The 14,430-nt window shown below is 38.7% G+C and overlaps 1 pseudogene; it reads right to left on the bottom strand.

The window, feature by feature from the left end:
- Nucleotides 1–12,752, bottom strand: part of LOC113188201 (60 kDa heat shock protein, mitochondrial pseudogene) — a 44,719-nt pseudogene extending 31,967 nt beyond the window's left edge.
- Between the last annotated feature and the right edge of the window lie 1,678 nt (nt 12,753–14,430).

The raw sequence follows: 14,430 nt of genomic DNA, 5'->3' as shown, positions 1-14,430 counted from the left end.
AATTCCTATTAGCACTTCATTTGTCCAAACTTTATCAATCAGTGACTCCCTCCATGGAGGAAAAAGTAGAAAAGTTGGAAAGAGGCCATGTGTTAACCCAACTGAGTTTTCTTCAGAACATATATGTCCATCTATGTCCAGAAGAGAAATGAAATGTTTTCCTCATTCCTCTTCTGACTTGAGCATCATCTGGTAGTAGACCCTAGAGTCTGAGTTTGTACAAATCTTTTAGGTGATAAAACTATTAGACTAGCCCTGGTTAAATGTGTTACAAAATTATTATTATTACAATAGCTTTTTAACACTTGCAAAAACATGCCTTAGGAAGTCATCCATAATCCTACTTTGGGAAATGGTGTATCATAGAGTCATTACACACATATACCTGGGAAAGGTACTACCTTTCTCCTCTCTATTGTAATTAACATACCCATGCTTCTTTTATAAAAATGTTACTTTCAACATATTACTTCTTTTTTTTCTGGGGTGTTTGAATATTCTGTTTTTTCATCCAGATGCTGGTTACAAAGTTCTGTTCCTTTTGTGAAGACTGAGCAATTGATTTATAACTTGTACTTACCAATTTACTTATAAGTTCTTTATATTATAGTTCAACAAAAAATCTGAAAAAAAGAACAAATGATGTAGAGAAAAGATTTCATGTGTTGGGATGCGTGGGATGAATGCTTCAAGGAAGGAATGCAGAGCTTGAGGAGAATACTTCTGAGTCCAAAGCCTACCATCTCCTAACACCAGCACAGACGGCTTCCTCTGCTCCACCATGAGCTTTGTCTTTTGCTCTTAGCCATGTGATGACTCCTACAGAACTGATAGCTAACTTCTGTTCAGAGGTTTTTGGTAAAAGGGATATTTCCACTGAAAATAGCACAAACACAAAAATGTTGACCCATTTCCCCCCCCCCTCTGCCCTTCAGCTGTGTTTATAAAGATGTTTGATCCCTCTGAGAGAGTATGATACAGTCTTCAGGCTTTGAGTTATAAGTTAACTGTCTCTGAGCATTTCAGCCTACTGACCTCGAGCTTAAAAAGTTGGTGAAGCAATCTGAAAAGTTACAAAATTGAGAAAGGAGCAAAAAAGAAACATTTGGGGCAGAAATAAAATTACTGACATCATTACTTGCTATATTCAATTTAGATAGTATATATTTTTTAGCACATTTGACAAAGCTTTTTGATGATAAAAACAAAGTCTTGTTAGATTGTCAGGATGAGGAGAATAATGTGGCGGATGACACTGTACATGGATGTAATACTTAAACAATGGGTATTTGAAGCTATTTAAAAACCTGTTTTGACCTAAATTATTTCCTTTTGTAATCTTCTTCTAAAAGCTCCTATCTCTCATGATGAAAGACTAAAGCCCATGACAATGTTTAAATTCTACCTTCAAAGTGTATGGTCCTCGTCATTAAATATACTTATGTTTATATAAAGATGGTGGAATTAACTTTCATACTTTTGATTGATTCTTCTGATTGTGTCATGCTGTATTAGTTTATTGAACATTATTTTCACTAATATGATATGCTTACAGTAACATTTTTTTCATGATAAGGTTTTATTGTCCTTTATGGACTCAGCTAACCTTGTCTGAATACATATAATCAGATTTCAATGTGCAAGTTTTGATCTTATTTCTAGGACTTACTATTGCTTCCCAATGTAGACATTTTATGATTTTATTAGAAATTTCATTACTTGCTGTGTTTAAATAAACTCATTTGACTTATTCCCAATCTTCCCCCAAACTGTTCACATTTCATTTGTAGAACTTTTTCTCAGTATAAAGAGTAAAGTATAATTTATTCATGATATCAAATTAATTATATGAAAAATCATTTTGTAAATATCTGAGCAGCAAGAATCATTGAATCAGGAATCATAAATAAGGCCTAACATTAGCATCACCTTATAGTTACAGCATTTATTATTCTTTACTCTATATATTGTGCCTCACCACTAGACTTCATATGTGTTTAGAAAGTAATATTCTATAACATGCACATATCTCCTAGTGGGCTTGCACATAACCAGATTTTTGTTTGTTTTTGTTTTGGGCACTGAGGTTTGAACTCAGGGGCACTTAACTACTTAGCCAAATATCCAGCCCTTTTTTTATATTTTATTTAGAGACAGGGTCTTACTGAGTTGCTCAGGGCCTTGCTAAGTTGCTGAGCCTGGCTTTGAACTTGTGATCCTCCTGCTAATAGTCTCCTGAGCTGCTGGAAGAACAGACATACACCTTTGTGTCCAGCTGCCAGGTGTTTAAAAATTAAAATTTTATACTTATTTTGCTACATTAGTTATTGGTTACCAAACTAAAGTGTTGAGAATATTGGATATGTGATTTTGTCAGCAAGAAAATAATTTACACAGATCATTGATGAATGGAAATAAAATAGCAGCCTGGGATGCCAAGGTGGAAGGCCAGAGGTGTGAATAGTATTCACTCAGTAATTGTGAAAATTCAGGTCACATGGGGTTAAGGTCACTAAAAAGTGAAGAGACAGCTGAAGATGTGAGTGGACTATTCTGAGCAGTTAACTACCTAGGCAGTTTAGTCCAGGATTAGACCAGATAGACAAAAGCAAACCTATGGTAGGTAATATTATCAGTGTTGAAAAATATTTGATATTCTATTTCTGTTTTGGAGAATTGAATTTTGATCCCTAATAATTCAAATAGGATAGAATATAATAGTGAAGCAAAAGTTAGACCTAGTATATCTTGTTAGTACTTTACTGTACAATACAGAATCAGTTCTGTTATCCCATATATAATAATGCTAAATATCATCTAATATGGCAGCCTAACTGTAAATAAACAATTTAAAATACAATATAAAGAAATGAAAGTGCCTTAATAGAATGAACTGGAGTTATACCAGCATTAGGTAAATTAAATTAGTTTGATAACGTAATAAAAAATGAATTAAATATATGGCAACACTTTATTATGGTCATTTTAAAAGTTAAGTCAAAATTCAAATGGATTAAGTATTATTACTGTTAATTATAGTTTATTAATATTGACTGCATAGGAATCAACAAAAACTCAAAATCTTTTTATTTTGGTACTGGGGATTGAATTCAGGGGCACTTAACCACTGAGCCACATCCCTATCCCTTTTTTGTATTTTATTTAGAGACAGGTCTCACTGAGTTGCTTAGTGCCTGGCTAAATTGCTAAGGTTGTCTTCGAACTTGCCATCCTGCTGCCTCAGCCTGCTGGCATTATAGGCACGTGCCATTGTGCCCCGGCTAAAAACTCAAAACCTTGTGGCAATCTTTAGATAAGCTGTATATGGTATTTCGCAAATTAATGTTCTTGAAATATCTGAACCTTAGGATTTAATGTTAAGGTTAATTCTGCTTCATTAGACATTACTTGGTAAATATAAGGCTCTTGTATCTAGTTAACCATTTTCACATGATTCCTGCTTAATGTTCTTTATTTGAAAATAGGCCAGAATGAATTTTTAATTGAAATCACATATCTAATTAATACTTTGTAAAAGTTCAGCCAAAATAGAAAATAACCTTCATTTTTATGTATACAGAAGACTTTCTTTTTATCATATCTAAGTTTTATTTTAGCCCTATGTAATTTGGTCCACATTTGAAATGTTATTAACCTACTTGATGCCAAAAGGTCACACACATTAGTGATAATTGGCTTTTATAAATATTGCTCATTATGCAAAGACTTTATTTACAAGTACCATTAGGCCAAAGTGGCTGTATGAAATGAACTCAGGTAATAGGTTTCTCTGCATTCATTATGAGGCAAAATATTTGACAATAGATAAATTAGCAGTTGATCTTGGAGATTAGAGTATGATTTAGAATATGAAAAAAAATGGGATGTTCCCTGATTCTATCTCCAAAAACAGGATTGGTTTGTTAGAATGACAATAGGTCATGAGGCTGAATTCATGAGGCTCAAAATGTACTCTGTTGTACTTTGGAAGTAAGGTCCCCCAAAAGTTCACATGTGAGAAAATGCAAGAAGTTTTGGAGGAGAAACATTAGATTATAGCATTAACCTAATCAGTGAATTAATCCCTGGTGGGATTAATTGGATGGTGATTGGGGTGGGGTGTGGTTGGAGGAAGTGGTTCATTGGAGGCGTGGCTATGGGTTGCATATTTTGTTTCTGGAGAGTGGAGTCTCTCTCTGCTCTCTGCTTTCTGATCACCTTGTGAGCTCCTTTCCTCCCCCATACTCTTCCACCAGGATGTTCTGCCTCACCTCCAGCCCCAAGGAATGGAGCCTGCCTTCTCTGGACTAAGACCTCTGAAACCAACCGTGAGCTATCAATAAGCTTTTCCTCCTCTACAATTGTGTTGGTCTGGTCTTTAAGTAACAGCATTGAAAAAGCTGACTAAAACATGCTCCTAATTTATATAAATAGCACAAACTATATTACGCTCTAGGAGCAGGACAACAGGGAATGAGTTCTTCCTGGAGGACTGGGGAGTTTGGGAAAGTACTTTGTCCGTTTAGTTCATGACTATAGAGGGGAAAGAACCAAAGCAACTCATAAGCTCTGTTTTCTTTCCTGTGCAAAATGGCAATAGTATGACTTGCCTTACAAGAAAGTTCATTTCTCAGTTTAAATTCATGTTTTGTATCTTAGCATACTTTCTGTAGCAGCCTTCTTCCTTACTTCTATGTCACTTCTAGAAATTCCTGTTCCAGGGCTCAAGCTTCAGGAGAGGTCAAAATAGAAAGAAACATAATGTAGGTTAATTTTGGACTTTTGTGGAGATTCTCTAAATGTATTTGAACACCTCTTTAGTTTATGCTCATTTCGTGTTGTCAAATAGTGTTCCCAAAGAAGCTTTCCCAGTGACCAGGACAGAAAGGATTTCTAGATGGAGATAATACCAGTGTTGGTGATGAGAATCAACCAGGATCCAGGTCAGTTTGAAAAACCAGGCTCTACCTCAGAGCAAAGCCTGTCCAAGGAAGGGGGATTGATCCTTGTCCTTGGAAAGACCCACAGCACTCCTAGGCACATACTCACTCTGCTGAGTTGTTTATCTACAAATAACAGGAGAGATCTGCAGAGCCAAGTGTCCCTGACTCAGTCAGGCTAGGTGGGAACCCATAGCAACCCCCTAGCAACCACCAATCAGCATGAGATAGGGAAAATACCTGGAATGCCAGATGACCCTCCCAGTAGTTTATGGTGGTTGATAACATGTTGGGAAACCATGTAGGTTCAGCACATACTCCCCTCATGGCTTAAACCAATCAGGTCAAATGAATCCCCCTTTTGTACTAACAAATCACCCTTACCTAACCTGTTCCCACCAGTGAATGTGCTAATCATGTTTTAGAGTTGTTTTATGATTTTCCCACAGTGTATGATGATTTGATAAGAGATGCTATGATGTATGTGAAGTCCCTGCCTTCCCCAAAGAGTGTATAAAACTGCTGCAAACCCTGGGCTCGGGGCCTCTCAGCATCACCAGTTGCTGTGTGCACGTGGAGAACCAAGCTAGCTCCCAATAAACACATATTTGCTGCTTATATCAATCTTGGTCTCTGGTGGTCTTTTGGGGATTCTGAATTCGAGCATAACAAGTTCCCCTGATATTGAAGATTGAACACCCAGACACAGAGGAAAGAGTAGAAAGCAAGTTTTATTTAAGAAAGAGATGGAACTGAGATAGTAGACTCCTCTGGAGAGTAGCTTGGACCCAGAGCTGGTGCTGAGGAGTGGGAGTGTCCTGCCCCTTTTATAGATCTTATATTTCCTTTGTTCTTATGCTCCCTTGTGTTCCCACTTTGCCTTTGTGAACAAGATGGGCCTAAAGGTGGGGAAGGAGCCTTCCTGGGGTACTGGCTGGAAAGAAGTGACCCAGGAGGCATTCATTAATAACTCTTCCCCCACCCAAGGGATGTAACTTTGGTAATTGGTTGGAGAAGAGGGTAGGACTCTGAAGGTATTAGCATTTTGTTTCCCTTCCTTTCATACCAGCCCCATCTTCCCATTCCTACTTGATCATTCATTACCTACACTGACTGTGCTTTTACTTCCTCTCCACAGCCATCCATGTGCTGTCCAGTCTTCCTCTTATGACCCTAACTCATGTTGGCTCTTATCTCATGACTGTATATCTCTTACACTGAGTGAGGTTACATGGTTCAAACTCTTCTTATATGCTCAGCTCTCCTATGAACTCTGTCAAGGACAATGTAGTTCATCAGAGATTTCCAAAAATTCTAAACCTGAACAATGAACAGCTTTATGTCTCAATCTTTCTTGGTATCTATTGATTCTTGGTGCATAATGAATTTGCCTACTTGATATCTACTGCCCACCTCTGCACATTAAGGAGAATGTACTGACAAAAACAAAAGTAATGGGGCATATAACCTTGGATTCTATTCCTGGGGAAGCAGGAATATAATCTGCATAATATAGTAAGTCACCGAAATATTTTTTGAGAACCTAATATGCAGTAAACTCTATTCCAAACACTGGGAAAAAATGGTGAACAAAACACACATTGTCTGTACCAAGGGGATCTCCCTATTTTACGGGAGAGATGGATGAAATATTTAAATAAAATAATGACAAATAATTGTAAGCGTTATGGAGAAAAAAAAGAATTTGAACAATTAAAATAGCAATATGGTTATATAGGAAAGATGTTTCAATGACTGAGATAAGTTAAGAAGTCTTTTTGGAGCAGGAATCATAATAAGGATGAAATATATAGATCACATGAAGAACAAAGATAGGATGGGCAAAGAATTTTTCAGTTTACAGTATGCACACAGGCCTTGAAAAAGAAAATAACTTCAGGTATTTTAATAGCTAAAGTAAAATGAGGTTCAAATTTAGTATGGGAAGGTAGAATAGAGGAGAAAGAAACAAAGCAACTCATAAGCACTTGTTTTTGTTTTTTTTTTTTTTTTTTTTTTAGTAGGCCAGGGCAATAGACAACAATAATCAATGTTAAATCTCTGCCAGTAGAAATGGAAATATACATTTCTATTGGAGGTTGAAAAGGCCAGAATTAATCATGAATTGATATGAGAAGAGAATAAAAAATAACCCTTAAATATGTGCTTTGGAAAATTGAGTAAATATTTGTGCCATTGCTTAAACAAAGAAGAGCAAACAATGGGAACAAAATTTGGAAAACAAAATCAAAATTTCCACTTTGGAAATATTAAGTATAAAACATTCATGAAAAGTTCAAATAAATATCCAGTTGGAATTTACATAATGAATTTAGAAATCACAGTTTAATCGAATATGAAATAAATCCGAAAGACCTCTTTCTTATGGTGTGCAACCACTAATGTCTCTGCTTAATATTGTTTGAACAATCCAATTTTAGCCTGTTTTTCTTGGCTTCCTAGGGGATTTTCCTGGTCTCTACATAACTTAGTGGTCACACAGTAACTAATCACATGTTATCTTCAAACACAACAAAACAGGATGTAATTATCCTTTTACAGTGTGTTTGGAGCACATTTCAAAGTTCACTCAACTATTCTGCTCTTTACTTTCTGTTGAGTTTGCTTAGATTTCCTCTACACATATGTGCAGCTTTGTGGTCAGCCAGGAAAGCACAGAAAGATTATCATGTCTTTCTATGGCTCTCATATGCAGGATTTCCCTGTTGATTTTTTCTGGCTTTTCCCATTTGCTTCTTGGAGGGAAGAAAATGGGAAAAACATTGTTAGATTTTTCAGCTTCTGTGCTAGATCAAGTATATTGTCTCCACAGGCAAAGCGGCTGGTTTTCAGAGCCAGTTTTACTTTTTTATTCTTTTTTTATTGTTGGTCGTTCAAAACATTACATAGTTATTGATATATCATATTTCACACTTTGATTCAAGTGGGTTATGAACTCCCCTTTTTACCCCGTATACAGATTGCTGAATCACATCAGTTACACTTCCATTGATTTACATATTGCCATACTAGTGTCTGATGTATTCTGCTGTCTTTCCTATCCTCTACTATCCCCCCTCCCCTCCCCTTCCCTCCCCTCTTCTCTCTCTACCCCCTCTACTGTAAATCATTTTTTCCACTTGTATTATTCTTCTCTTACCCCTCCTTTCCTCTTATATGTAATTTTGTATAACCCTGAGGATCAACTTCCATTTCCATGCAATTACCCTTCTCTCTCCCTTTCCCTCCCACCTCTCATCCCTGTTTATTAATGTTATTCTTCTTCTCCAGCTCTTTGTCCCTACCCTGTCCTTAGTTACTCCCCTTATGTCAAAGAAGTCATTTGGTATTTGTTTTTTAGGGATTGGCTAGCTTCACTTAGCATAATCTGTTCTAATGCCATCCATTTCCCTCCAAATTCTATGATTTTGTCATTTTTTAATGCAGAGTAATACTCCATTGTGTATAAATGCCACATTTTTTTTATCCATTCATCTATTGAAGGGCATCTAGGTTGGTTCCACAATCCTGCTATCGCGAATTGTGCTGCTAAGAACATCAATGTAGCAGTGTCCCTGTAACATGCTCTTATTAGGTCTTTAGGGAATAGACCGAGAAGGGGAATAGCTGGATCAAATGGTGGTTCCATTTCCAGCTTTCCAAGAAATCTCCATACTGCTTTCCAAATTGGCTGCACCAATTTGCAGTCCCACCAACAATGAACAAGTGTACCCTTTTCCCCACATCCTCGCCAGCACTTGTTATTGTTGGACTTCCTAATGGCTGCCAATCTTACTGGAGTGAGATGTTATCTTAGGGTGGTTTTGATATGCATTTCTCTGACTGCTAGCGATTTTGAGCATTTTTTCATGTACTTATTGATTGATTATATGTCCTCCTCTGAGAAGTGTCTGTTCAGGTCCTTGGCCTATTTGTTGATTGGGTTATTTGTTATCTTATTGTCTAATTTTTTGAGTTCTTTGTATACTCTGGATATAAGGGCTCTATCTGAAGTGTGAGGAGTAAAGATTTGTTCCCAGGATGTAGGCTCCCTGTTTACCTCTCTTATTGTTTCTTTTGCTGAGAAAAAACTTTTTAATTTGAGTAAGTCCCATTTGTTGATTCTTGTTATTAACTCTTGTGCTATGGGTGTCCTATTGAGGAATTTGGAGCCCGACCCCACAGTATGTAGATCATAGCCATAGTATGTAGATCATAGCCATAGATCCTGTTATCCCTAATTTTACTAGAGTTTTGAACATAAAGGGATGCTGTACTTTGTCGAATGCTTTTTCTGCATCTATCGAGATGATCATATGGTTCTTATTTTTAAGTCTATTGATGTGGTGAATAACATTTATTGATTTCCGTATATTGAACCAGCCTTGCATCCCATGGATGAATCCTACTTGATCATGGTGTACAATTTTTTTGATATGTTTTTGAATCCGATTCGCCAGAATTTTATTGAGGATTTTTGCATCTAGGTTCATTAGAGATATTGGTCTGTAGTTTTCTTTCTTTGAAGTGTCTTTGTCTGGTTTAGGCATCAGGGTGATGTTGGCCTCATGGAATGTATTTGGAAGTTCTCCCTCTTTTTCTATTTCCTGAAATAGCTTGAAAAGTATTGGTGTTAGTTCCTCTTTAAAGGTTTTGTAAAACTCTGCTGTATACCCATCCGGTCCTGGGCTTTTCTTAGTTGGTAGTCTTTTGATGGTTTCTTCTATTTCCTCAATTGTTATTGGTCTGTTTAGGTTGTCTATATCCTCCTGACTCAATCTGGGCAGATCATATGACTTAAGAAATTTATCGATGCCTTCACTATCTTCTATTTTATTGGAGTATAAGGATTCAAAATAATTTCTGATTATCTTCTCTATTTCTGAAGTGTCTGTTGTGATATTGCCTTTTTCATCCCGTATGCTAGTAATTTGAGTTCTCTCTCTTCTTCTCTTCGTTAGCATGGCTAAGGGACTGTCGATTTTATTTATTCATTCAAAGAACCAACTTTTAGTTTTGTCCATTTTTTCAATTGTTTCTTTTGTTTTGATTTCATTAATTTCAGCTCTGATTTTAACTATTCCTTGCCTTCTACTTCTTTTGCTGTTGTTTTGCTCTTCTTTTTCTAGTATTTTGAGATGAAGTATGAGATCATTTATTTGTTGTTTTTTTCTTTTTTTAAGGAATGAACTCCAAGCAATGAATTTTCCTCTTAGACCTGCTCTCAATGTGTCCCATAGATTCCGATATGTTGTGTCTGTGTTTTCATTTAACTTTAAGAATTTTTTAATTTCCTTCTTGATGTCTTCTGAAACCCATTGATCATTCAGTAACCTATTGTTCATTCTCCAAGTGATGCATGATTTTTCCTTCCTTCTTTTATCGTTGATTTTCATTTTCATTCCATTATGATCATATAAGATGCATGGTATTATCTCTATTCCTTTATATTGTCTAAGAGTTGCCCTGTGACATAATATATGATCTATTTTTGAGAAGGATCCATGTGTTGCTGAGAAAAAAGTGTAGCTGTTTGATGTTGGGTGGTATATTCTATATATGTCAATTAAGTCTAGGTTGTTAATTGTGTTATTGAGTTCTATAGTTTCCTTATTCAACTATTGTTTGGAAGATCTGTCAAGTGGTGAGAGAGGTGTGTTGAAGTCTCCCATGATTATTGTATGGTGGTCTAATAGACTCTTGAACTTGAGAAGAGTTTGCTTGATGAACATAGCTGTACCATTGTTTGGGGCATATATATTTATTATTGTTATGTCTTGTTGGTGTATAGTTCCCTTGAGCAGTATGTAGTGTCCCTCTTTATCCCTTTTGATTAACTTTGGCTTGAAATCTATTTTATTTGATATGAGTATGGACACTCCTGCTTGTTTCCGAAGTCCATATGAGTGATATGATTTTTCCCAACCTTTCACCTTCAGTCTATGTATATCTTTTCCTATCAAATGCGTCTCCTGTAGGCAGCATATTGTTGGGTCTTGTTTTGTGATCCATTCTACTAGCCTGTGTCTCTTAATTGGTGAGTTTAAGCCATTAACATTTAGGGTTATTATTGAGATATGGTTTGTTCTTCCAGCCATATTTGTTTATTAATGTTACTAAACCTGATTTGTTTTCCTCTTTGATTACTTTCCCCCCTTTACTGTCCTACCTCCCACTGTTGGTTTTCATTGTTATTTTCCATTTCCTCTTCCTGTAATGTTTTGCCAAGGATTTTTTGAAGAGATGGTTTTGTACATGCAAATTCTTTTAACTTTTGTTTATCGTGGAAGGTTTGAATTTCTTCTTCCATCCTGAAGCTTAATTTTGCCGGATACACGATTCTTGGTTGGAATCCATTTTCTTTCAGTGTTTGAAATATGTTATTCCAGGATCTTCTAGCTTTCAGAGTCTGTGTTGAAAGATCAGCTGTTATCCTGATTGGTTTACCCCTAAATGTAATCTGCTTCCTTTCTCTTGTAGCTTTTAAAATTCTCTCCTTATTCTGTATGTTGGGCATCTTCATTATAATGTGTCTAGGTGTGGATCTCTTATGATTTTGCACATTCGGCGTCCTGTAGGCTTCTAGGATTTGGGATTCTGTCTCATTTTTCAAGTCTGGGAAGTTTTCTCATTTTATTTCATTGAATAGATTGTTTATTCCTTTGGTTTGGACCTCTATGCCTTCCTGTATCCTAATGACTCTGAAGTTTGGTCTCTTTATGTTATCCCATGTTTCTTGGATGTTCTGCTCATGGTTTCTTAGCAGTCTTGCTGAGCTGTCTATGTTCTTTTCAAGTTGAAATACTTTGTCTTCATTGTCTGATGTTCTATCTTCTAAGTGTTCTACTCTGCTGGTAGTATTCTCAATTGAGTTTTTAAGTTGGTTTATTGTTTCCTGCATTTCTAGGATTTCTATTTGTTTGTTTTTTATTACCTCTATTTCCCTGTATAATTGATCTTTTGCTTCCTGGATTTGTTTATGTAATTCCTTGTCAAAGTGATCTTTCATTGTCCGATTTTGCTGTCTCATGTCTTCCTTGAGTCTCCAGATCATCTGAAGCATGTATATCCTGAATTCTTTATCTGACATTCCATCTGTTGCAGCTATTACCTCTTCTAAAGTTGAGTTGACCTGCATTGCTTGTGGTCCTTTCTTTCCTTGTCTTTTCATACTGCTCGCATTTCTTTCTGCTTGGTGAAACTGTTGTGTTCTTGAAATTTTCCCCCTATTTATTTATATTGCTCTTGTATAGTTGAAAAATCTCCCTTGCAGGGCGGGTAGTGGCTGTGCTCCTCCTCTAATTGGGGTGATCTGTCTACCACGCTGGCGGGCCGCTAGGCCTGCTCTGCCAGTGGGTCCCAGGTCTGCCCACCCTGCGGGCGCGGGTGGTAGCTCTGCTCTGCCCCCACTCCAATTGTGGTGACATGACTACCACGCCCTCGGGTCGTTGGGCCTGATCCAGATGCTGGTGGTGGCTCTGCTCGGCCCCTACTTCAATTGTTGTGACGTGTCTACAATGCTGGCAGGCCTCTGGGCCTGTTCCGCCGGTGGGTCGCAGGTCTGCCTACCTTGCGGGCTCGGGCGGCAGTTCTGCTCGGCCCCCACTCCAAATGGGGCTACCTGACTGCCACTCCGGCGGGTCGCTGGGCCTTTTCCGGACATAGGCAGTGGCTCTGCTCCACCCCCACTCCAACCAGTGTGATGTGTCTGCCTCGGTGCGAAGTGTCCACCACGCTGGCAGGCCTCTGGGCCTGTCCCGCCGGTGGGTTGCAGGTCTGCCTACATTGCAGGCTCGGGCGGCGGCTCTGCATGGCCCCTACTCCAAATGGGGTGACTTGACTACCACGTTGTCAGGTCGCTGGTCCTGTTCCAGGGGTGGGCAGCTGCTCTCTTTGGCCCCAGCTGCAGTTGGGGTGACGTGATACCATGCCGGCGGGTAGCTTGGCCTGTTCTGGGCACAGGCGGCAGCTCCACTCTGCCCCTCTGGCCCCCACAACACCCAGCAGGACCCAGACCGAGAAGCAGTTTCTGCGGGTTCCCCAGCCCTGGGCCAAAGCAGCTCCAGGAGCCAGAACCCGGCCACCCTGAGCTCGGTGCACGCTTTGCTAGGAGCAAGCTCCAAGAAGTAGTCTCCACGGGTTCTCTAGCCCTGAGCCTGAGCAATCTGTCTGCGAGACACAGGCAAATACCAGCCTGAAATCACCTGTTCCGTAGCTGAATGAGATGAGATCAGTAGAAAACAGGGATGATCACGTCAGCTCTCCAAGATGGCTGCCGCTGGCCTCCTCCGTGGTCCGACCGGTGTGGAGAACTGAACTGGACCGCTTCTCTCCTCCATCTCAAACCCAGAACTCAGCACTGAGCACAGCCCTTGCACCGCTGGCAGGAGCCCTCAGAATCCGCAGCGCTGCACCCCCACGAGGACACCTCACCGCTTCCCAGCACGCGCCACAGACTCCAGCCTCGGGGCGATCTGCCGAACAAGCAATGCGACCATCCATGCGGAGAAATCACCAAGCCCCTGCAGCGGATCCTCGCGCGATGAAAATCCCTCCACTAGATTCTGGAGCACCTCAATTTCGCTGGAAATTCCCAACAAGACAGCCTTCAGCTGTTTTAACTCGTCACTCTCCCGCACAGTGACGCGGCACACGGGGGTGATGCACTCCCTTCGCCGCCATCTTCCTCTAGAGTCGAATTTAATTTCCAATCTACAGTGGCATTTTTAACAACATGAAAGCCTTGTGATAAGCGTATGTACCTCAGCCAGGCAACGATCAGGAGAAATGATGTTCTGTGGATACTCCTAAATCTCATTTATTGCACAAGAACCCAAGTGCTCTGATGGGCAAAGTACTCACCAGTTTTACTTTTTTTTTTTTTTTTTTTAATTGTGATGCTGTGTATTGAAGCTAGGACCTCACACAAAGCAAAGCACACGTTCTGAGTTCTGAGCTGTATCTCTAGCCACTCCACTCTTGGAGAGACTTTAATTTTTTTAAATATAAAAAAAACTAAGAATATTGTGTTTAGTGTGTTCTTCTACATTTTATCAATGTCTGAGATATTTACTGGGACCATCAAAGAGAGGCTTGACATTGAAGTAAGTTTGAAAAGGAATTTCTGACCAAATATGATATTATGGAAAGAATAGAGACAAAGAGAAAACTCATTATGCTAAAGCAATCTTCAGGTGCAAATTGACAGACTTTTGAATTACAATGGTAGCAATGGGAATAAAGGGTATATGTGATATCGTTTGAAAACGAAGTGTTGAGTGGGTATAATTTTGTTTTTTGGGTTTTTTTTTTTTTTTGCGGGGGGCATGAAAAAGGTTAAACCATAAACTAAAAAAGGATTCAAGAAAAATTTTGTTTCAGAGACAATCTTTTGAGCATGTTAATGTTGAAATACCAGGAAGGACTTTCAGATGGTAAAGTCTATTAGACAGTTGAAAACTGGGACACAGGTATTCTGGAAAAGGTAAGA

The sequence above is a fragment of the Urocitellus parryii genome, chromosome 6, assembly GCF_045843805.1.
Source record: "Urocitellus parryii isolate mUroPar1 chromosome 6, mUroPar1.hap1, whole genome shotgun sequence".
NCBI classification, from domain to species: Eukaryota; Metazoa; Chordata; class Mammalia; order Rodentia; family Sciuridae; genus Urocitellus; species Urocitellus parryii.
This window is presented reverse-complemented; position numbering and strand designations above follow the sequence as displayed.